At 43.4% G+C, this 26,100-nt stretch overlaps 1 pseudogene; it reads left to right on the top strand.

The window, feature by feature from the left end:
• Positions 1-11,712: 11,712 nt before the first annotated feature.
• Positions 11,713-25,188, top strand: LOC134368446 (F-actin-capping protein subunit alpha-1-like; annotated as a pseudogene).
• Positions 25,189-26,100: the final 912 nt, after the last annotated feature.

Here is a 26,100-nt window from a genome sequence, read left to right as displayed (position 1 = left end):
CATTCCACACTTAGATATTTGAAGGTCCAAGACTTTTCCTGAAAAGTTAGGCTTAATGAGGCTAGTTAGTGTCCCAGTTCCTGACATCTGCATTCCTGAAACTACCAACAACACAGATAAAGTAAAAGCCAAACAGCAACAAATCCACGTTTCTCAATGTAATTGAGGTGGGTTTAGAGAACATCAATGTTCCATAGACACAGGAGTCATTAAATCATTTCAACCTGAGATAATATACATAATTCAAGTCAATATCAAGAATCAACAAGCAAAAGGGCCAATAAGCAACAACCATCACCATTACCAAAGGACAGCAACTTTTACCTTATAGAACGTAATGGTTTACTCTCGCTCATTAGGGTCCTCATATTTTTTAGAAAAACAAGTCTTTTCTTTAAATTCTCTCCTTGAATATACATCTTCACATAATGGAAGAATGAGTATAAACAGGCAGGCACTCCCTATTTTTTCAGCCATTACTGTAACACTTGAGGCCAAAAGGGCAGGACAAGCACCTTCTCCAGTGGGGGGGTGGGTGTAGCATGTTCCTGCCAGTTCATTCGCCATCTGGCCTTGGACCACGCCTACCCTCCTTGTTTGTAATTAGGAACCACACAAATCATCTTTTAAAATGTCAGAATACCTGGAAGGAGAACCTACGCCAACTTTTAGAGAAATAACAATACATTAAATGCACAATTTGGGCTCTAAAGTAAAATCCAAATTATGCAAGACGACCTGCAAGGGCCATTCCCTCATAGAAAACAGAAAATCACTCATTCTGGGCATGAATTTCCTCATTCATAAGGTGGAAATGCTCCATGATTATCAAAGGAAACACATAAAAATACTAAGGATGGAATTGAATTGAATAACGTGATGGTCGAACTCAATTGCTGCAGGAAAATGAAATCCCGAAGGATGCCAAATGATCCCAAACAATGTTCAGCAGTGGCCAGTGACTGCCACTTCTGCTCATTCACTGTCATAAAATAACAAACGCTCAACCAAATGGCCAATGTGCGCTTTCTTATCATTGAAATACTGCAAAACTTTCATTTTTATTGCATCTATTCAATATGATACAGAAAGACTAAAATTTCAACAAACATAATGATATTAAAACAATTTAATGAGAAAATAAAATGAAAGTTTTGGCTGCATGGCTGCCTAAAAACAGTAACTGTCATAAAACAGGACGCACACAGGCAGTTAGAAAATGTTTTCTTAATTTGTGAATTAAGGTAACGCAGAAGTTTTTAACACAAAGCTTATGAAAAGGGTCAGGGCCCACATTTAACAGAATACAATGATACCGACATCGGGGACAGGGTCGGGGGGCCCAATAGTCGCTTCAGCCCTAGCCTTAACAACCTCTAGCAGGGACAAATGTAATACTGTTTGACCAGTAAACCCAGGCAAAAATGCATGCTGATCATTCTGATGACATTTCTCACGGCACTCTGACTTTCAAAAAGCCCTTTACCCTTCTTTCCTAAAAGGCTTCTGCGTTAACACTTGCAGAACTCTGCGCACAGACACGTTCTGTCCAGAGATGGAGCCAATTGTAACAGTTTCTGTTTCTCTAACTTGCCTAGAGAAACTGAGCAGAGAAAAAATTTTCTTTTTGATCACCAGGTGTTTAATGACCAAAAGGCACAAACTCATTACCTCCAACCCAAGCGGACACACCTTTCCCAAACAAGACATGAGGTTCAATAAACTAGGCGGTGAAACAGACAGCTACGGACAAGGAGAGGGGGCCGACCCTCGTGTCTCCATTAGTTTGGCTGTTGTAGTTACTCTTTCAAACAATTAGGCTACGTCTTAACTGCTAAATTTCACTGCAGGGTGTAAGTCGAAAACTGTTTCAGTCACTACAGGAAATATTTCACATTTCACTTTAGCTCAGAATGTTACATAAACAACGTTTCTAAATAAGCACTGCACATTCTAAAACCCTGACAGAGACCAGCTCTTTTAACTTTTCCCCTTGCCTGTAAGACTGCTGTGATGGGCCCATTATTTTCTGCAGGAAGAAGCCATAGACAAGATGGTGGCATGGGAGGCGCCTGTGGGAAAGGAGGAGCATGGGAAGAAGACAAGATGGCAGAGGGTTGAGGCAAGATGGCTGCTGGGGGAGAGGCCAGAGAAAAGGCCCATGGGAAGAAGACAAGATGGCAGACGGCTAAAGCAAGATGGCTGCAGGGGAGAGGCCAGAGACAGAGAAGGACCATGGGAAGAAGACAAGATGGCAGAGGGTTAAGGCAAGATGGCTGCTGGGGGAAAGGCCAGAGAGAAGGACCATGGGAAGAAGACAAGATGGCAGAAGGCGAAGGCAAGATGGCTGCCAGGGGAGAGGGCAGAGAGAAGGACCATGGGAAGAAGACAAGATGGCAGAAGGCTAAGGCAAGATGGCTGCTAGGGGAGAGGCCGGAGAGAAGGACCATGGGAAAAAGACAAGATGGCAGAGGGCTAAGGCAAGATGGCTGCTGGGGGAGAGGCCAGAGAGCAGGACCACGGCAAGAAGATGGCTACATCCCCACATTTCCAGCCACGAGGTGGGGCCTACCCCAGTTAGCACGGACAGGCGGGCTTGCTACCAGAGATAGAACTGCAAGGTTTACCGAAGTTTTGCATACTTAACAAACAGAACATGAAGGAAAACACACACGCACACCAGCCACGATCAACACAGAGCATATGGACAAAGCCCAGAGAGTGTACTAAAATAACATCCCGGTTTCTCTGGAGCATGCAACCTAATCTGTTGTACATTCTTCATCTACCCCTCAAACGGGAATGTTCACCGAAAGCTGGGGAGTTCCACTTACCGCATCTGAAGGTCCAGGATCAGGCAGAGACAATGGGCCCCTAGTGGCTCAAGGAGGTCCCTGAGCACATGGCTGCACTGACAAAGCCCTGGCCACTAGGGGGCGCTCTCCTAGCTGTCTCAACACTTAGGATGACTGAGGAAGGTTCCACAGGGCCCATAGTCGGCCTCTACCCACCCTGCCCTCCTTCCAGGTTCTTGGCTCCACCGCAGGAAAGAATTCAAGAGCAGAGTCACAGCACAAAGTGAGAACAGGTTCCATATAATGAATAAGAGATACCGATTTCAGAGAGAAAGGGCAGCATAGCTCCAGAGACTGAGCAGGGCCCACCTCACGTTAAACATAAAGTAAGAAATACACACTTAAAGTTCAGTACAGTGCAGGCTGGCTCAAGAGAGTGAGCAGCTTGCTAAAAATAAGTTTGATACGAAATAAAGTATATACATCCTCAGCCCAGGGGGAAAGGAACATCGCCCTCAGGAAAGTGAGCTACAACCCCCGCCTTCCGCTGGGATTTGGCTTTTATATGTTCCCTCTCTAATGAATATTCAATTAGGGGGGGTGGTCCCCAGTTCTGTAACTTTTAGTCTTGCACACGCTCAGTCAGTCCCTTCCGGGAGCGTGTTCATTGTTCCGACCCTATCACATGCACCAGGCACATTCGAAAATGTTCTTTGCTCTACAGCACCTCTAGTGGAAGGTCATTCAACTACCACCCTTATAGATCCATTCTCTACTGAGCATGCCCAGTCACTGGATTTGCATAAGCTGGCCCCTTGGGTCTCAGTTTCCCGTGTTGATGCTGAAAATAGGTCTAACTGGCAACAATAGCTTCCTCTAGGGGAAGGCCACAGGAGGGGGCCTGAGACCTGGGACTAACTTGAAACCCAGAGGCTCACCCTGAAACTGGAACCAGGGAAACTGAAGGCCTCCTGGCCCAATACCAAACACAAATCCGTAACCTAAAATCCCAAATTGTATTTAGTGGCAGCTCAGAACAGAGAGTTAACAGTATACACCACTGTAACATATTAAGGCCTCAGCAAACTCACTCAGTTCTGCATTTATAAATCAAGATGATCCTAAATTGTTGAATTTCATGCAAATTCATGATTAGGGAGCAAGACCAGAATTTAAATAATATACATTATGTCAAACTTGCGATTACACTATACACTGAAAGGCACTCAATCAGACGTTAATTTCTGCCTCTAAATTGAAATATATTACAAATCTTTTAAGGGAAACTTAAGAGAAGCGCCAGGATCTAATATTAATCGAATGCAATGAGTGTGGACAGGTGGAATTAAATGCCACACAGTGTTCAATCTTGGCTGACAAGAGCCAAGGGATATGTACAGTGACCGAAAACCTCAAGTCCCTGCCCGGACGATCCATTTCCGAATGTGTACAAACTTCTATCATTCGAAACATTTTTATGGAACACGATCAAAATCAAAATTAAACAAATTCAAATGACTAAAATGTCACGACAGCCACCCACGACAGCACCCTGCAGAATGAGACAAGAACTGGAATCCCTGGGAGCTTCTCTTCGGGGATGTTAGCAACAGGCTCTTGCCAAACATACCACTATTTTCATTGTTTATAAGGTACAAATAACAATAAATTTTTAATGGAAAACGCAGGAAAAGCCTCGGGACGACACTTGGATGAGCACAGTAATTATTAAACAGGCATAGTACATAGAAATGCAAAACGGCATCAATGGTGATGGAAGGCCATTCACGGCAGTGGGGGAACAAGCCCCGAGACCCGACCCGGCCACACCCACTTCTTCATTTTTACATCGAACTTAACCAGGACTTGTATTTTTCTTTTGAAAACAACATATGGAGACCAAGTCTAACATTTAACCAAGCAAATTACATTAACGCACGGTCACGTTGTTTAAGAAACACAAAACTTGACTGAAAGGCAGTGAAGGACCGTGACCTGTCACAACTTCAAACACAGTTCCTCAGCGTGTTACTTTCCCCCTTTTCAGATCGGAAATAACACAAAAGAGTCTCTGATAAGAAGTCTCACGGATACGGCCAAGATGAAGATTTAAACAAAGATACTTTGTCAATATCCACCCATCAACTCTAAAATAAAGGCGACGTAAGGTCCCTGGTGGCCACGGACCACAGTGCAGTCCTGGAGTCACACCACCTCTGCCAACCGCATCAGCCGTTTCCTCGTTTTTAAGATCCAAACACCACAGAACCTGAAGAGCACGAGTAGGTGGGTCCAAGACCGACATTTAAGCAAACAAAACGATCTGAAAGACTCGTCGCGTAGTTACACAAAGCACAACGCTCCGACCGAAGCCGCTAAGGGCATTCCCTATCATCGATCCACAAGCCCACGGGACACGTGTTAAACGCACAGGACACGTCTGCTGAACATGGTGGCGCACGCCACATACTAGATTCGGTCAAAACCACAACACCGACAACCAATTAAGAATTAAAATCGTTAAACTTACACTTCCGTGATTTCAGGAGGGGGCGCCGCCATGTTCTCAAGTTCCCCAGGGAAGGTGTCGACGGAAGCCGCATCGCATGACCCAGAGTCAAAAGACTCCGGTCACAACGTCCGGTTCTTAGACAGCCACTCTACGGCCCTACCCGGAAAGAGTTTCATTGGACGGCATGAAATGATTGACAGGGAAACTGTCCATTCTCCTGGAGTCCACAAGTAGAAACTCCGCCCTTACCTCAAAGTTATCTTCACTTAAACCTGCTCGTACTGTTATCACTTATTATCCCGACGCCCACTTCTCCGCATGCAGATCTACTACTCTGGCCTTTGCACATAATATAGCCTCTGTTTTCTGTCATTTCTGATTTTAAATCTCTGGCTCACCCAGTTTATCCCCGTCCAGCTCGATTGTACCCTCCTGGAAGCCTTCCGTGATTCAATCTTCTCTTCCCTACAGGTAGGTGGGAGTTCTTCTCTGCTATTATGTGGCACACCGACAGACATCAGAGCTGCGGTGCACGAGAATGATGTACTCTCTGGGACCAGATAGCACTGCGCTGGACATGGTGTGATGGACCGAGGGTTTGCACTTGGAATTTTGGCAATCCAGCTGAGGTTGCCATTATCGTGGGTAGGCAAGGAGAAGCCAACAGCAAGGAAACTCACAGAAGCCTCCCAGGATCGGTCCTAGCACTGAATTCAAACAACTCTCCACCATGTTTTTCAGGATTTCATATCCATTCCTCCTTTTCTGTCAGACAACGACAAAACAAAACAAAATCAATACGAAACAATAGAGGGGCAAGAGAGTTGTTGCAGGCTTTGTCCAGGGAAGCAGTGGATCTGGAAACTTAAGGTACATGGGGAGGGAAGTGAAGGAAGACAATGGCTACTGATGTGAATCTTGTTCTCAGGATCTGTCAACACCTTCCCTATGTGCCACGAAGCTTGTCCCCTCTGACTGACTTCTGCAGATGGACATGTGGCTGGACTCTCTCAGTGCCTGGCCTGTGACGACTAATACCACATTGGAGGTCTCAGATCTCCAGTGTCTCCTTGCTCTGTCATTTACAGATCATTCCTTTCCAATCCACACTTCATATTAGGTTAAAGCCCTGGGCTCCCACCTGCCTGGGAAGAACTAGCAATCACTACTTCTCTACTACGTACTACAGCTTGTGGTTATCTACATGGGTCGGTCCGAGGCTGCTTGGATTCATATCCCAGCTCTACCTCCGAACAGCTATGCAACTTGGAACGATTAATGTGACTCATTTCCTTCACCTGTTCAATGAGGGTGCCAATAAGAACCTCATTGGGGTCACTGGGCTATCGTGACATCGAGCGAGTTAATGCGAAGCATTTCTCTGGTGCCTGGTATATACCAGGCACTCACATGCTATGATGGTTATTTTATTGTCATCTTCCCTCCCATTTCAGATCAAATCTCACCTCTTACTGGAGACTTCCTGCACCATCCCACACCATATCGAGTGCATTTTCTAATGCATTGTCTACATATCATTCACCGCACATAATTTGTATCTTACAACACACTGTCCAGTTTTCCAACTGTTTCTTCCACAGCTATGTCACTTTTATTTATCGTAAATTCTCTATGCTAATCGATACATCAACGCTTGTACTAATTCTTCATGTGTGTGTGTATATATATATATATATGTCATATATACATATCATATACACATCATGTCTCCTCTCTAAATTTACCACCAGTTTTCCATCAGAAAGCTTAGTAGTTTATCCTGTTCTGATGTGATATATATATAATCCACTATATAGCATGACAGGTATGAGGATTCAGTTAAGTCCATAAGGAGGTAAGGCCATAGTACCTTTCATTGGGAGATCTCCAGAAATACCTTCCCTTCAGGAATTCACAATATCACTCGTTCCACTGAATGGTTTGGCCAGATCAGGCAAGATGTGTGTGGTAGACTAATAGAGGTATTTGCCAAGAGCTCCTTCAGGTTGGGTCCCCTACCACTGCCCAGGTTGTCAGAAAAGGATGCAGAAGACGGAAATGTGTCTTGCGTGACAGTTGATGAGGTCCACAGGAGAGAGAGGAGGCGGTTTACCGGATCAGGGAGGAGCACGTGCACAGGAGCAGGAGTGTGAAAGAACATGGCCGTCAGGGAAGAACGCATACTCTGCCTGAGAGGACAAGAGAGGGAATGATGTAAGTGGCAAAGCTGACAGGGAAAACCTGCCCAAGGCACAGAACTCTGGGTTGGATGCTGTAGTACCCTTGAGAGGTTAAGGCCTTCAATAATAAGATCCGGTTTGCTTTACAAGTCTACCATTTGGGTGTCAGTCTGCAGACCAGATCAAAACAGAAGGACGCCGGAAAAAGACAGGCCACTTCGTTACGAGAAGGATGTTAGAGTCCAGGAGGGTGGTAGTAAATGCCGGAGCTCCTATGGGTGCAGAAAGATTAAGTGAGACACACAAGTGAACACGGCACGGGTGAATGTGCAGTGGCTCCCACGTCAAGGGAGGGAGGGAGCACACGAGCTGCTTTCTGGATGGATGGTGGTCCCTGAGAGCAGAGGAGAAGGGACGATGGGCAGTTGTGTTGCCACAAGTTTGAGGTGCTAATGAGACTCTGACAAGGAGATGAACAGTAGTTGAGTGGAAATAAAATCTGGAGTTGAGGGTAGAAGAAGGACCTAGAGCTAAAGATCTAGAAGTCCTAGCACAAAGTCAACGTGGGAGTCACTGCAATGGATGAGATTTCATGAAGACAGAGAGTGGGCTGAGGGGTCTATAACCACGACCACATCTGATCTCTTCTGACCTCAGAAGCTGAGCAGGGTCGGGCCTGGTTAGGACTTTGATGGGAGAATGCGCTCAGGAGCGAGTCAACCTCAACCCTAAGGAACGCTGAGCTTTTAAGGATGTGCTCACAGCTGACAGCAGCAAGGGAGACATAAAGGAGTGAGAGCTACAGAAGCTAAGAAAGAAGAAGCAGGGCATGGACGTGTGTGTATCTGTGTGTGTCTGTGTGTCTGCAATGCCGTGCTTATCACAGCATCCTGCTGCTAGTGCCGTCACCTCTCTCGCTCTCACACCTGTCCCTCCTAAGCTTCCTGAACTGGTGTTCTGCAAAACCGAGCTGGTCACTCTACCTTTGTCTTGTCTTTCGTAGGATGAGAAGATGCCCCCACCACCTGCGCAGTATCCAATTATGCATTTGTGGTCTTCATAAATTGGACAAAAGGAACACTTCTCGCAGGGAGTATCAGAGTAACTACTACCTTTCTTCCTTTAAAAATGGGAGAACTTCAGTCTTGGTCTGAAAACGCCAAGCCCTGTCACCAATCCCTGACCTCAATATTCCAGATTAGAGAGCTCATAGTTCTATACTGGTTCATGCTTGGATGCACACAAAAGAGCCACATCTTCATTAGTTATGCTTTCACTCACTGTGAATAATGAAGTACACACGTGGAGATTTTTCCAACAAGCAAATTTTGTTGGGAGAACATAAGTATTTGACAAAATCCTACACCCAAACAGAAAACACACACCTTAGGCAAATGAGAGTTGCTAAGGAAAACACAACAGATTGTGTATTAAATACATCTCAGGGAGAAAAAGTGGTCTTAAAGACACTTAGCAGACAATCACTCAGTCTTGGTGTCTACTATGAGAATTAAAAATTACCAGAGCAAAGACTAATTGACTCAATAGGATGATGTGAGAAGGGTGAAACCGAGTAGCTATGGCAGAGCAAACAGAAGGATGTGGAAAGGTCTCAAAGAAGAGGTGCCCGCTGGACAGACCGGTAAGCCTGAAACTGCTGCCTTCCACCCACAGGATGCAAACACTATACACACACGTTTGACATGTCATCATGTGTAAAATTTCATCATCAGTTGTCTAAACACAAAGGTAGATGTTGTCAATATTGTAAAGAAAGTAAAGAACCCAAATTTCAAGCCAAACCAGATCCCAACCTCACAGCCCCAAAAGGCAGACCTGTTCACAGCCATAAATAATTGACGTCTTGGGCCCATTCACTGAGTTGAAATCACGCACCTGGAGTTCATGCGTTGTGAAGAACTGCTGTGATTCTTTGAGATTCAGAGACTTATGGGTAAAACGTTAATTTAAACACCATGAATGGGCTGAGCCCGTGGCGCACTCGGTAGCGTGCTGCGCTAGCAGCGCGGCGACGCTCCCGCCGCCGCGGGTTCAGATCCTATATAAGGATGATCGGTGCACTCCCTGGCTGAGCGCCGGTCACCGGGAAAAAAAAAAAAAAAAAAAAAAAAAAAAAAAAAAAAAAAAAAAAAAAACACCATGAATACAAAACATTACATACAAATTGACGAATCGAGAGAAACAATTTATAGAAGTTATAAAACACATTGCCCATTAACCCTAATAGAAGAATTCTTCCCTTTAAGCCCTAACATCTAAAAATACTTGAGTAGGGACCAGTAGTCTATAATCATGGGAGGTTCAAGGTTCTACTTGGACCCCGGGTCCTCACAACCGTGTCTTCTGGGCTTTGGAGGAAATTCTTAGGTGATTAGTTCCTGCCTAAAACCATCCTCCACAGCCTGCAGGTTGGCACCCTTACTGCAACTCTATAGTCTCCAAGCTCACAGTAGAGTGGAGTCTACAATAGACCTTTCCAGCATTGTGCAAGACCAGATGCATCTGACTGATGGGGAGACTAGGAAACAGAACCGACTACTGTTCTTTTGTCAAGGTGATGAGCAAACAACACAGCAGGTCTGCATATGAATAAAAAGATGCACGGGAAGCTCAGACAATAACCTAAATCTAAGTTGTTAGGTGCCAGCCTGGCAGCGGTCAGTAATCCATAGACTGTGTTACTGGAGTCAGCACAATGGGTGGGAGGGCAAACCCCATCCAGGAGGGATCTGGAGGAGACGACTGAAGTTGCTCTGGAGTGCACACATTTGGCACATTCTTTCCACCTTCTCTAAGAGGCCTGCATCCTAGATCTCCACAGCACAGGAGCTGATTCCTGACACCCATCCAACTATTCCATCAGGTGATAAGTATCACACTCACTCATGGAGATCAAACCTCTGCTCATCCAGGGCACTCAAGGACCAGCGGACATGAGAGCAACAGTACAGCCCCATTTGCCAACAGGCCACTGTCACCAGCGTATCAATTTTAAGCATCTGTGGACAAGCCTTATGGTTCCACTCCTCACTCCAGGTGATCGTTGAGACTCCCCATGAGAATGTAAGTGTGGGGAAAGGCACAAGCAGGCCGAGGACGAGCAATTGCTCATATCTCTTGCTTGTCCTTCGGGCCCCATTTGTCCTTCAGGCCCCATTTCTTGACGAAGTTCTCTGTATGTGGCCAGCTTTGGCCAGAACCAGGAATCTGCAGCTTTCAAAGGAGGGGGGCCCAATGGGCGAACTGGTATCTCATGACAGTGTGCTGTAAGGATAAAGACAAAGTAAAACAAGATATAAAAGTTTACTTCTCCCTGTTGAAATAGGAAAGAGACCTAGCCTTTCCCTTTTCTTAGAGAATTTACTTTAGAAAACTTGTAAGTTCCTTCTCTGCCTCTTTTTAATGTAAGCAAATTATTTTAAAAGCTTATAATCGTTGTGTCAGTTTTATGAGGAATGGACAATGAACTGGCAGCAAATGTGTTTGAGCTGCATGTGAACTAAGTAAAGAGGAAACAACTTAAAACGGTTGAGACCGAAACCTCGGCTAGGCCCTCCTCAAAAAGATGTAGAGAAATGCACATCTCAGGAAGTGCCCAGGACTGTGCATAACGCTTCAGAACAACCTGGAATATGAACCACAGGAGGAAGCAGAGTGCGTCAGGGAGGTTACAAGAACAGCAGCAAGAGCACCAGCAGTTCCTTCTCAACACTCCCGCACACTTTTGTACTAGTTTTCCATGAAGTTTTTGAAGTGCCCTCCTGTAAGTGGTGAAGGGCCACCCACCACTGTGGCCATTTTTTCATAGGCCTAAGGCGGTACTGAGAAGGCCGACATGGCGAAGCCTTCACCAATAGACAGGCCCACCTTTCACTGGAAAAAACAAGAACCTGCATTCATCTAAATGCTTCAACGTTGCAAGAGAGCCACATTTTCTCGTACCACATCCGTCAATGTGCTTTGCTGTCTTACATCCCTGAACTGTGCTGATGGAAAGGTACTGTGATGGAAGGGGACCTACTGCCCTTCATAACTTTCACACCAAACTCGCTCGTCGTCCGCATTGTCTGTATTTTCCTCAGACTCTGGAGATTCCTCATTCCTGCTTCAACCCTTGGGTAACCTGAAATGAGTGAACCTGACCTCCTCAAATTACAACGCCACCTTATCCTTTCACAGCTCAGTCCCTGCAGTACTACACAAGATGCATAATTTCTTCAACATCTTCAGGTACTGGTCATTGACAGGACCCATGTGACTGCTTTTTTTCCCCATCAATGTGCTGAGTATGGTCAGAGGAAAACTGCAGGAAGCTTATAGAGAAATGCTTGGACAAAACTCCAACTGAATTCCCATCACTGATTCAGGAGCATCATGATTCCTGACACGCCACTGCTCTGCACGGTGGAAACCACTCTGCTCAGCACATTAGTGTCTGAGCACAGAAGCCTGACAGTAGGTCATCATCAGTTTCTTCCCTGGACCCAACATTTCCCACTCCCCAGATACTGCCAATGCCAGAGTGTCCTTCCCATGTGACCTTATACAAGGCATTTGAGCCACTCAAGCATGGAAGGAAGAAGCATCCGGGGTGTATGTCGGAAGAACGTACCACCAAAAGCTACTCACTTTTATAAGTCTCTGCAGATGAACTGAAAATAGAAAAACCCTCCCCTCCTTGATTTGCAGCTCCACCTTATCCTTTACCAGCTTCAGGCGCTCCAGTACTACACAAGATAAATCCCACACTGTTGTGTCTATAATGTCCCCTCCTCAGGAGTGCGGGCAACGTCTCCCTGAGGCAATATAATCTTGCCCCTGAGAAGACCAAATGGCAGATGGCTCAGACCATCAAGGAGCAAGTGCTTCCAGCAGATGTATGGGGAAAGGACATGTACACCTGCAGGTATGTGCCATTTCCTGTGCAGTATACTAACATTGATAAAGCAAATGTATTTCACAGGGCCTAGCTTCCAAAGCCCTGTAGTTTCAGGTATAACCTAACTTTTAAAAATTACATATAGAAATGTTAAGCTTGCCAAAGACAGGAAACTTTCGCCAGGCTAAAGTCTCTGTTGTAGATAAAGAATTGTAACACAGCAAAATTGTGGGCTCAAGGACAGACGTCCTTGGTGCAGGTTAACCTAAAGTTGCTTTATTGTTATGTAAAAATGCTGAGGAAACTGCTGCAAGAAAACACAGTATTTGCTAAGAACAAGCTTTTGTTGGTGGATTGACTTAACCTTCTGCAAACTGCATTATGGAATGTCACTTTGTTATTTCACTGATGTCACCAGCCTCTATTGTTAAACTATACTTAGCCATAACTTCACCTATGTTCCTTTTCTGTAACTTTCTGGCCTGGAGAAGAAATACTGAGAAAGAACCCCAGTTCAAGGTTAACTTTCCAAGGAGGAATGCCTCTCTCTTGAGGCTTCCGGGAAATTAACTCCTTCGGGGCTTCTCTCACTGCTCAGAAGAAGTGGGCTTTGAGTGATCCTTTGCATCTCCGTCACCCATGTGGAGAGAGGTGATGAAGAGACTGTAACGGTTTCCAGCAAGGGGAATAGGAGGGGTTAAGCTGCCAGCCTGGGAGGTTACTGGAAGTCCAGGCTCGTGTGCAGAGGGTCATGAGGATCCAAACTTCACCAGTTTTATATACTAGTCATTGACAGGACCTACATGACTGCTTTTTTCCCTCAAAGATGTGTAGAGTACGCTCAGCAGAAGAGTGCAGGAAACTAATAGAGAAATGCTTGGAGAACACTCCAATTGCATTCCTATAACTGAGACAGGAGCGCCCATGATTCTTGATATACCATTGCTCTCCGTAGTGGAAACCACAGTCTGTTCTGCACATTAGTGTCTCAGCACAGAAACCTAACAATAGGCCATCACCAGTTTCTTTCCTGGACCCAACATTTCCCACTCCCCAGATGCTGCCAGTGCCAGTGTGTGCTTCCTGAATGAGCTTACGCAAGGCATTTTAGCCACTCGAGCATGGAAGAAAGAAGTGTCTGGGGCATATGTTGGAAGAACATACCAGCAACAGCAGTTTAGTTTCATGAGTCTCTGCAGGTGAACTACAGGTATAAGACTCGCCCAAGTGTTGGAGGTGTAGTAGTGAGAATAGCTGCCTCGCAAAGATGAAAGACTGAGTGATCAACTCAGCCAAGAGCAATTGTTCACCAGAAACAGCAGAAGACTTAAAAGACTCCCTCTGATTGCTGCGCTAGGCAATGATATAAGAGGGTCAAGGGCCACCTTTCCCCCAGCCATTTTTCACAGCCTGGGCAGTCCACAGAGTGAGGGGGAAACTGCCACACCTTCACTAAAGACCATGAAATACACATTCCACAACTGCACTTTTGCTGTATTAGTGTCATTAATCTGTAACATAACAAGTAGGAACATTTCTTCCATCAGAAAGGAGCTGACATTATTCAAAACAGTTTCATAAATAATACCTTATGTTAAATAATGTTATTATGACCTGATATAGAACATACTTCTTGGAGGAAAAAAAGAATGAAAAAAATTGGACAGTTGCTAATATAATGTGGTTTTGGGGAATTTGCTCTTAATTGGCAAATAGATCCCTAGCAGTCTATGATAGATGGGCATGTAATAAAAGTGCCTTCATTCCACAATTATATATTGTTCAAGGTCTAGGGCTCTGCCTGAAGAGCCAAGATTAATTAGATTAGTCAGTGTCCCAATTCCTCAAATTTGCATTCCTGCAAGTAACAGTGACACAGATAAAGCAAAATCCAAATACCAGCAATCAATCTTACGGATCTACAAGTGTAACTGAAGTGGATTCTGTTTAGAGAACATCACTGTTAAGCAATACAGGAATCATTAAATCATTTCAACATGAGATAATATACATATTTCACGTCAATATCAAGAATTAACCAGCAAAAAGATAAATAAGCAAACTCAGCCATCACCATTATAAAAGAGAAGTATTTGCGTTTCACCTCAAGCCAAGTATCAGGTTCCTCTCAGTGTTTACAGTCCTCAGGGTTTACAGTGAGACCAGAGTTTTCCTTTAATTCTCCTCTTGGATACACATTAGGCGGCATACAAGGTAGGCATGAATATTAAAAGGCAGACATACTGATGTCAGAGGTAGGGTCCAGGGGGCCTCAGCCCACCCCGTCCTCTTGCCAGGTTCTTGACTGGAACACAGAAAAGAATTCAAGAACAGAGTCACAGTACACGGTGAGAACAAGTTTAATAAAACAGATAAGAAATACAGGTTCCACGGAAAGAGTGCAGCATGTTCCAGAGACTGAGCAGGGCCCACACCAAGTCTAACACAAAAGTTCGTTCAGTACAGACATCAAGTCTAACACAAAAGCAAGAGAAACATACCTAAAGTTCAGCACAAAGTGCACGCTGGCTCAAGACAGTGAGCAGCCCCTTGCTGAAAGTAAGTTCAACTCAAAGTACACACACCTCAGCCAGGGAAGGGTGGGTTGCCTGCAGGCAAGTGAGCAACAGCCCCGCCTTGAGCTGGGATTCGGCTTTCACAGTTTCTCTATCTAATGAATACTCAGTGAAGGGGGTGGCTCCCAGTTCTGTAACATTGAGTCTTGCACATGCTCAGTCACCTCCTCTATCAATAGGAGCTACACAAATGACTTTTTTTCCTATGGAAGGACACTAGGAATTGGGACCAAAGCCGAATTAGAAGAAAAACAATATATTAAATACATAATTATGATCCAAAAATAAAACTGCAACGTGACCTGCAAGTGTCATTCACTCCCAGACAAACTGAAAGCACTCGATTTGACTGTGAGTTTCCTGACTTAAAAACTGAAAATTCCAGGGCCGGCCCGTGGCACACTTGGGGGAATGCGGTGCTGATAGCACCAAGGCCGCGGGTTCGGAGCCCTATACAGGGATGGCCGCTTAGCTCACTTGGGAGAGCGTGGTGCTGACAGCACCAAGTCAAGGGTTAAGATCCCATTACCGGTCATCTTTAAAAAAAAAGAAATGAAAATGCCCACGATTTTCAAAAGAAACTTATGCAAAAGACTCAGGATAGAATTGGATTGAATAACGTGATATTCAGAACGGAATTCATTTAGGAAATGAAATTCCAAACAAGGTTCAGTGTTGACTGATGACCAGTACTTCCGGGTACTCACTGTGGTAAAACAAGGAGGGTTGGGTCTATGTGTGCAGTTTTCCATTGAAAATACCAGAAAACTTTCTTCGGTTTTGGTAGATCTATGAAATATGATACAAAAACACTAAAGCTTCAACAAGTACAACGATATTAAAACGATTTAGGGTATAGTAAAGTGAAACTAGCTGGCAACGTGATTCCAGTCACTGTTGTAAAGCAAGAGGCACGAAGCCAATTAAAACAATCTTTTTTTTAAAATTTGCGCTTTGAAAATAAAAACTTTCTTACACAAACGTATGAAAAGGACCACGACCACATTTAATTTAACAAAATGGTACCAAATACACAATACTTCTGTAAAATAAAATCCCACACTGGTTTATTGGTGGCCAAGGGATGTTAAAGAGCATTTACTGTCTTAAAATATCAAGCACTGAACCAATAGATTAAGTTCTACATTTGCATATCAAGACTATCCCCAAACGTTTGCTTTCAAGTACATTTATGGAGAGAGAACATCACCAGAATTTTTAAATAAATTATTCCAAACAAGAAATTATATAAAATGAAAGACAATCAGACATTCATTTACTCTCCTATATTGAAATTTACACAAAACCTTTCAAAGGCATTTATAAGGAGTCCTGGGACCAAAGCTTAATGGAATGCAATGAGGATGAACATGTAAAATTAAATGCCAAACTGGGTCCATCCTTGATTGGACAAAAGTGGCTAAGGGGCATCCACAGTGATTGTTAAAGGTCAATGACTAGCCAGACGATTCGTTTCAGAATATTCACAGCGAAAATATTTTCATCCCAAGAATATTTATGGACAAGACCAGGTCAAAATTAAACAAATTCAAATGGTTCCAATGTCAGGGAAAAAATCTTATGGCATTATATTGTAAAATAAAACAATAGGATCCCTGGGGCTTCATTCCCTTCAGGATCTTAAAGCAACAAGCTCTTGCCAACCAGACAGCTATTCGCCATATTTGTAAAATTTAACTAACACCAAACTTTTAAAGGAGTCTCCTGGTTTAATATGGTGATATTAAGTACACAAGTACGTTACATAAAACTACAAAACCGAGTTCGGTTACGACTGCCGGGCGATTCCTGGCGGTTAGTGAACAAGCTGAATGTCCATGTCCTTAATTTCACGTTGAAATGATAAGGACACTTTTTTTTCTTTTGAAGAAAACACACGAATAAGTCTGATTTTAAACTTTACCCAAACAACTTATATTAAACATGTAATTTTGTGGTTAAATGAAACACAAAACTAGCTGCAAAGACAGCTAACTGTCATCGGCTGTCATATTCCCATGCTGGGTCCCGTGGGTGATACTTCACTGTTTTTCAGATCTAAAATAACACAATTATGATCTCTAATAACAAAACTGACAAATGTTGGCACAGTGCCGAGTTTAAACAAGTAAATGGCGGGAATACCCATCCAGTGACTCGGTGAAATAAAGGCAAAACCAGGTCCCTAGAGGCCAACGGCCACTGTGTGGTCCTGGACCCACAGCAGTTCAGCCAGCGGCATCAGCCGTATCCTGACTTTTAAGTTCAAAACACCACAGAACTTCAAGATGATGAACACGGGAGGGGGTTCCAAGCCGAGCCCGTGGCGCACTTGGTAGAGTGCTGTGCTGGCAGCGCGGCGACGCTCCCGCCGCGGGTTCGGATCCTATATAGGACTGACCGGTGCACTCACTGGCTGAGTGCCGGTCACAAAAAAACGACAAAAAATAAATAAAATAAAATAAAATAAACAAAATGAGCTGAAAGACTCATCCTCTTGCCTACACGAAGCACAAAGCTGCGATTGTTGGCGCTAAGGACATTCCCTGTCATCAATTCACAAGCCCATGGGACACATCTGGTAAAAATGCTACAGCACACCATATCCCCAATTTTGATCAAAATCACAACACAAACTGCCGATTAAAATTAAAATCAATTAAACTTACACTTCCGTGATCTCAGGAGGGAGAGCGGCCATGTTCCCACGTTCGCCAAGGAAACCTTCCATGGATGCTGCAGCACACGAACCAAATTTTAAGGAGCCTGGCCACGTGGTAGAGTTTCTTGGACAGCCAGTCTATGGCCCCGCCTTCAAACACTATCATTGGAGCGTCTGATATGATTGACAGGGACATTGTCCACTCTGTCCAGGCCTACCACTAGAAGCTCTGCCCATACCTCATGGCCGGGCTACCTGATTGAAGTCAGCTTGAATTGGCTTCGCTTACTGCCAATGTCCAGATCTACTGTGTAGCCCTTTGCACATACAGAGGCTATGGTCACTCTTTCGTGTCATTTCTCATTTTGGACATCTGGCTCAGCCAGTTTATCCAGGCCCAGCTCAATTGCACCCTCCTTCAGAAAGCCTTCCATGCTTTACTCCTCTCTTTCCCCAAACATTAATTGGGTTCCTTGCTATTAGGTTGGCACATGGGGAGACATCAGAGCTGTGATGTTGCAGAATGATGTGCTCTCTGCGATTAGATAACAGTGGGCTGCGCATGGTGTGATGGACCCAAGATTTGCACTTGCAATTTTAGGAAGGCAGGGAGCCTTCAGAAACTCTGGGAAGTCCAGAGGAAGCCAACGACAAAGTAACTCATAGCAGACTGCCAAGATTGGTCCCAGGACCGAATTCAAACAACTCACCGCCACCCTTTTCAGGAATTCATTTTTTCTCCACCCTTTCTGTCTGTGAAAACATTCCCCTCTTTCAAGGCACAGGCATAAACCATGTCTTTTCTAACTCCATCCCTTGTTTCATGCTTCCACCTCCAACCCCAGGACAAGTGATTTTTTGTATTGCTGAAGGATAAAAGATAATGGGGCTTCAGAACTCAGCGGCAAAGGTCACCAGCTCCATGATTACTCAAGGCGGGACCAGGCCCTGTTTTTTTTTAAGAGGTCATCTGCTAAATGAGTTTTGTAGCTGCTCTCAATTTGTGTGTCAGCACAAACAGAGAAGTCCAGCTCACTGAGACATAATTAAATCTGAGTTTAACTCACCTGCCTGAAATTGTAGAAGAGAACACACAGTCACTGGGTCATGTTACTTAGACTACTAAGTCACTGTGAACAGTGCCCCTTGGAAAGACTCTCTAATGATAGTAATCATCCCACCCACAGGGATGATTATTTCGATGGGGGGCATGTGAGGCTCCAGTGTGTGAATACACAACAGTTCATGATGTTGCCCTACCCACCCTGGATATCAAGCCAGCAGTACCTGGGAAAGATGACCTTACAGTCCTCCAGAAAGAAGTCTCAAGAAACAGCAAAACAAAAGTGGTGAAAATCAGTTCCAAACTATGGTTTACAACGCTAAGACACCAGAGACAGACCACTGGATTCTTGTGTCGTGCTAAGAACACAGATGTAATAATCCAGCAGCCTGTCTCTGGTGTCTTAGTGTCCTAAACCATAATTTGGAACTGACCAGAAGCTAGAGAGGGAGGAATGGGAAGATGGTGGTCAAAGGGTACAAAGTTCACTTAGACAGGACAAATCAGTTTTTCAGAAATATTTCACAAAAAGTAATCAATATGTGAGGCAATGGGCATTTTAATTAGATTGGTTTAATCATCCCATGGTGTATCCATATATTAAAACACTTTGTAAATATATACAATTATTATTTGTATATTACATGAAAAAGAACACAGCCATTGTCCCTGATGAGTAACTTATTCACTAAAGTCTGGCTGCTCTTTAGAAGTTCAGAGAACGCTTATAAGTGAATTTTTCCACAATTGAGGTTTGGGGGTAAGATTTTGATAAAGATCTAGAGCTGGAAAGTTTTTGCAGGCTTTGTCCAGCAATCGCTGAAGCACATGCATCTTGGAATGTAGCAGCATGGGGAGAGAAGAGGAGGAAGACTGTGGGTGTCACTGTGAATCGCATCCCCGGGAACTGGCAATTCATTCCAAACCTCTAACTGAGGCCTACCCCTCTGACTGGCCTCTGCAGATGGACACATGGCGGAACCCTATCAGTGCCTGACAACCACACAGTTCCTATTTCTCAGTTCACCTGTTTCCTCAGTCTGTAGTCACAGGTCACTCTTCTCCCATTCATACCTCATCTAATGTCTATGGCCTTTTTAGAGAAATGATCAATTACTTATTGTCCACTATGTGCTAAGCATAGTGGTTGAGTATGTGGCCTCACGGTGTGCTGCTTGGATTTGTATCACAGCTCTTCTCCCTACCAGCTGTGTATCCTTCAGGGTTTTCGGTGTCTCTGTTTTCTCATTAGCAAATTGAGGGTACTGTCTTAGTCCGTTCAGGCTGCTATAACAAAAGAATTTATATTAGGTAATTTATAAACAACAGATTGCTCACAGTTCTGAAGGCTGGAAAGTCCAAGGTCAAGGTGCCAACAAAGTTGGTGTCTGGTGAGGGCCTGTTCCTCATAGGTGGCACCTTTTATGTGTCCTCCTGTGGCAGAAGGGTCAAACAAGCTCCCTCAAGCCTCTTTTCCAGGGGCACTGTATTAGTCTGTTTCTGTTGCTTATAACAAAATACATGGAACTGGGTAATTTACAAAGAAAATGAAATTTATCTCTTACAGCTTCTGAGACCGGGAAGTTCAAAGTCCATCTGGTGGTGGCGACAGTGACCGAGGAGTCTCACATGGCGAGATGGTGGAAGCAGAGAGAACAGAGAGAGAGAGAAAGAGAGAAAGAGAGAGAGAGAATCTCCTCCTCTTTTATAGCCCTCAGAACCATGCCCCTGACCACCATTTTTAATCCATACACTACTACACAGTCCTACAATCCAATCACCTCTTCAAGGCCCCACCTTTCAATTACCATAATAGGATTTCCCACCCTCTTCACAGTCACAGTGGAGGCTAAGTTTCTAATACATGAAACGTGGGGGACACCATTCACACTCCAGTGAGTTTGGGGAGGACATAATTCAGTCTACTACAGGCACTAATCCCATTCATGAGGGCCCCACCTAATCACCTCCCAAAGGCCCCACCTCTGAATACTGTCACATTGGGGTTTAAGTTCCAACATATGAATTTGGGGGGACACCAACATCCAGATCATAGCAGGTACCAGTAAAAACCTTGGTATTTGGCTGCTGTAGCATTAAGTAAGTTAATGGAAAGCCCTTATAATAGTGCCTGTCCCATAGGAAGCTTTCACATGAAGTTAGCTATCATTGTCATTTTAACATCCTCCTGCCTGTCTCTGGTCAAATCTAACTTCCTTCCTGGAGCCTTCCTGTGCCATTCCAGTCCACATTAATCTGATTTCTCTAATTCCTTTTCTACTTAACACTCATAGCACATAATCCACATCTTACAACACATTGTCCACTTTGCCAGTTGTTTGTTCCACAACTTTGTCGCTTTCATCTGTGCCAATTAATATATTATGTCTGGTACTAATTGTTCATGTATTTGTCTCATCTCGTAAGTTTGCTACTAGTTTCTCATTAGGCCTTTCAGTAGCATATTCTTTTCTGATATAACACAGCTCAGTATATAGGACGACGATACATGTGGGGAGTCAAGAAGTACATAAGGAGTGATTGAAATAGTACCTTGTGATGGTAGATTTCCAGAAATATCTTCCCCTGAGGAAATCACAATGTCTCTTGGACCACTGGCTGGTTTTGCCAAATCAGGCAGAATGTGCATGGCTCTTGTAGAATGGGTTGACTGCCTTTGCCTAGGCTGTCAGAAAGGATGCAGAAGGTTAACGTGTGTCTAACATAGGAGTTGATCAGATAGACAAGGAGAAAGAGAGGTGCTTTTCAGGATCATAACGGAGAAAGTGCACAGGAACAAGAGTGTGAAACAACATGATCTTCTCAGGGCAGAACACATGGTCTGGCCTATTTGGATAAGAGTGAATGATGGAAGTGGCAAGACAGAAGTGGGGAGAAGCAGCCCACAAAAGAGAAACTTTGGTTGGATGCTCTAGACGTGGAGAAACTTTGAGACTTTGAAGCTGTAAATAACAAGATGTATTTTGCATTTCAAATCTGTCATTGTCATGTCAGTGTGCAGAATGGATCAAATAGATGGTCACTGTAAAAGGAGAGGCCACCTAGTTACAAAAAGGTTGTTAAAACCCAGCTGGGTGGTAATTGATGCTCAAGTTCCTGAAAGTGCAGTGAATGAAAACATCAGCAGACACTTCAGCACACAGCATGGAGTGAATGTGCAGTGGCTCCTATGGGAAGTGTGGGAGGAAGAAGAATCAGGTGTGCTGGTACTACTGGCTGGATGCATCGTGGTCCCACCAACTGACAAAAGAGACTAAATAGCAGAACAGTTTGGGGGAGAAGAGAAGGAAAGATGAAGACTGACGTTGCAATATGTTTGAGGTGTTGACCAGCTTCTCACGTGAAGATGAACAGTAGTTGAGTGGAAATACAATCCGGAGTTGAGGGTAGAAGAAAGACCTATAGCTAAAGATCTAGAAATCCTTGAACAAGGTTTAATGTGGGAGTTGCCATGGTGCGTTGGATTTCCTGAGGAGAGAAATAGGCTGAGAAGAGAGTCAGGTCAGAATCCTAAAGAAGGCTTAGATTGTAAGGATGTGCTCATCAGCTGACAGATAGAAGGGAGACATAAAGGAGTGAGGACTACAGAAGCTAAGACTCAGCAGGACACGGTCTGATTTTCCGTGTGTGTGTCTACAACGCTGGGATTATTACAGCATCCTGGTGCTAGTGCAATCATCTCTTTGACTATATACTAGTTCAACCTAAATCTAAAGCCATCTCTGTAGCTCATTTACTTTTTTCTTAGAGATGCATATTCTACCATATCGGTCAGAGAAAGAAATGTCCCAATATGTCAACAGTGAGAAGACCTGATGAGGTGATTCATCTGCGGCCATGGGGTGGGACCCTGGTAACAGACCCCTGGCTCCTTCACCTCGTGCAAAGATTTCACTCTCATCCATGTGGTTTTCTTCCCCTCCTCCATACATCCCTGATCTCCTTAGCACTTTCTGCCTCCTTGTCCCCCAGTAGACCTCAGAACCCACTCTTGCTTTCTCTCCTCCCAGAGTGTGCCAGTCGGCCATGCCAGCTACTTTGAGTGATGCGGCCCATGGTTACATTATTCCATTTTAGGGACATGGACCCAGTCCCGTACTTCCTTCTCCATGAAACGGGTGCCTGGGATGGTCAGCACATGGGGCCCTACTGTTTTCCATCAAGATAGAGTACAATCTTCTGGAAATGGATCTTCTGGGACAAAATGTATTTTCTAGTGTTGACACTGATAGTCAAAATGTGCTCCAGAAACCAGTGACTATTTAAAATATCTTTTCAAATCTGAGGGAATGTCCATTTCCTCATCTTGTGAGTACTTGGTGTAAAATGCTTTCTTTAAATCTTAAAATCTACCAGAGAATATTTAATAGCTCCTTAATGTTGTAATGGTTAATTTTATATGCCAACTTGGCTGGGTCCTGAGGTGCCCAGATATCTGGTCAAGCATTATGATGGGTTTGTCTGTGAGGGTGTTTTTATATGAGATTAGCACTTGAATTGGTAGACTGAGTAAAGTAGATTGCCTCCCTAATGTGTGTAAGCCCCATCCAATCTATTAAAGGCCCAAATAGAACAAAACGTCTGACCCTCAGGTTTATAAGAGGGAATCTCCTCCTACCTGACTTCCTTGAACTGGTACATCAGTTGTTATCTTGCTTTCAGACTCAAAGTGAAACATCGGTTCCTTTGGGGTCTTAAGCCTGAAGGCCTTTGGTTTAGAACTATATCATCGGATCTCCTGGTTCTCAGGCCTTTAGATTCAGAATGGAGCTATAGCATAGCCTCAACCTGGGTCTTCATTTTGCTGACTGTAGTTCTTGAGACTTGTCAGCCTCCATAACTGTGTGAGCCAAGTCCTTATAATAAACACACACACACACACACAATTTTTTTTCTCTAGAGAACCAGACTAATACAAATGTTGTATTTTATGTCTCTTTGAAAATAGAAAAGTAGCTTTTAATTTGGGTCTAAAACTTTAGATGAGAGTTAGGAATACAATTACTTAATCAGAAGGCATTCACATTCTTCATTTATAAGATATTTGCAAATTTTCCTTCAAAAGGTTTTTACCTTCCTCATCCCTTTGTGAATAATATGAAAGTGCCTGTTTTCGTGCACTTTATGAATTAGTTTTTTCAGGTGCAACGAGAAATCTTATCAGGAAAAACACTCTTTTAATTTCTCTTGTCAATGTGTGTTTCAGTAAAATTTGAATGAATGTTTTCTTTAGTGTTGACTGGTCATTTGTAACTTCCTTTTCTGGATTGCCTGATAAGGTCCTTTGCCCATTTGTCATTTGAGGGTTCTGCCACCAACAAATGCACAGCACCCACAATCTGAATCTCAGGACACAAAGCCTCCTATCTCGACGAAGAAGACAAAGTGGTACAAAAGCCCTGATGTGATTAATGTGAAAGAAAACCAAACAATTTTAATTATCATTTCAGACCGTAGACTTCAGTTCTGACCCTACTAGCAGATGCCCCAATCCATGAAAAATTGTTAATATTTATTTGGGATCCTTATGCACATTTATTAATTGTTGTAATAAACTTTACTTTCATTAAATAATTCAGTAGTACAAAGAAAATTCCATATTGCATAACCTGAAAAATGTATACCACGTGAAGGGAAAAATCATAGGGTTAAAAATTAAAATAGCCCAAGACGGTCGAGTTCTTGTTTTGGGTGTCTGATGAGAAGAAGGAAAGGGCAGCTGCTAAATTCATCACTCATGTCCCTCCAGCGGAATTGAACGAAGTGTTCAATGAGGTCTGGCTACTTACTCTCCTCCGGGAACGGGCAACACATCTATTTGCCCATTATAAAATGGATCAGTTCACACCTGTGAAAACACAAGGACATAAAGATCAGGTCTTAGTTACAAAACTTGGTGACCTGGTAATAGCACATTTTTAGGTCCAAGAAACAAAATTTCCTTAAAGTTTGGTCCCTTGCAGGAAGAAGCAAGTAACTCACAGGCAGAAGTAGATGGGGTCTGCAGTCTTGAAGAGAATCCTGTGACAGTGCTTTAAGGACCTAAGTGATAAATCATTATTCCAAAGGCTTCTGTACTGTTTCTGCTAAAACTATAGATGGGCAACAGACGATTATTGCATGTAATGAAAGTCACATGTTGAGCCTAAAAACTTCTTGAACGGCCATTGGAAATCAGAGTGGTAGTTTGCCATCACACCGCCTACATCCCAGGTGGTTGGAGTAGTGAAGATTCAGGTTTACTATTATGAAGAAGGCAATGTTCAGTTGATTCATCATACAGATTTAGCAACTGTTCCGAATGAAGTCCAAAGTGCCAGTGAGTTTATTAATATCAGAGAGCAATTAGTGAAAACTATCAAACAATATCAGACACCACATTCAAGGCTGTTCACCAGCAGCTTCCAGTTACCTGCACCCAAATCGGATGGGACAAGATACTCAGCTAAAAGACTGGCAAAGAAATGCTGAATGCTTAAAGGCCGAATGTAGGATTCTTTAATATATGGAAAGAAAAGGATTTAACGTATGGACATAACGATAAATCAGTGATTTATAAGCAAGAGTGATATTTTGCGGGGGTTTTCAAAGTTATTGCGTTTTCTAGCCTTATAGAAAACAGCATTATCTTCATTCTTTTGTGTTCTCTGCCTTGTAATTTTCTGTTCTCACTATATCTACTTGTAAATCTGTTTGTTGTTTTTTTTGTTTTTTTTTTTTTAATTCTGTGACATTTAATATTGGAGAGAAATTTATCCTGGAGTCATTCTAATGTTTAGAAAATTTTCCTAGCCATGAGGTTCCGTTACTAATATAAACAGGTAATATATTCAGTACTTTTCTACTCCTATCCTGCAAAGTACTTCTGTTATTTCAGTGTTTTTATTGATCTGCCAACACCTAAACAGGCAATGCTATAAAGTATATCTAAATGAAAGACACATTTGTCCTTTTTCCTCTGACTGCTTTGATCGTCATTTATAATATCTCAGAACTGTAGTTTTCAAAAGTTTGGATTGGAGATCTTCAGGTCTTTTGTGGGGAGAAAAGGAAGTTTTCTGGAAATGCCATTATAGCCAGTTTCTCTGGGGAAGGTGTTTTTAAATCCAGACTTAAACCACATTGTGCACATGAACGTGTTTGCTTTTATCCTTTCTCACTGTCGCCTTCTCATCTAGTACTATTGTGCTTATAGAATCTGCCATTTTAGGAGAGTTTTACCCATTCGGGTTTTTTGTTTTTTGTTTTTTGTTTTTTAATATTCAAGAGCTGTTGTCATACTGTGCGTGGATGTGGTAGAGTATAAAATTGGAGAAAAAGAAGATGTTGAAAGAATAATAGTTGTCTGTGCTTTAATACATAGTGGCAGGACTACTATAAGCAAATGAATC

The sequence above is a fragment of the Cynocephalus volans genome, chromosome X (genome assembly GCF_027409185.1).
Source record: "Cynocephalus volans isolate mCynVol1 chromosome X, mCynVol1.pri, whole genome shotgun sequence".
Classification (NCBI taxonomy): domain Eukaryota; kingdom Metazoa; phylum Chordata; class Mammalia; order Dermoptera; family Cynocephalidae; genus Cynocephalus; species Cynocephalus volans.
The sequence above is the reverse complement of the archived record's forward strand: the minus strand, read 5'-3'. Positions and strand labels throughout refer to the sequence as shown.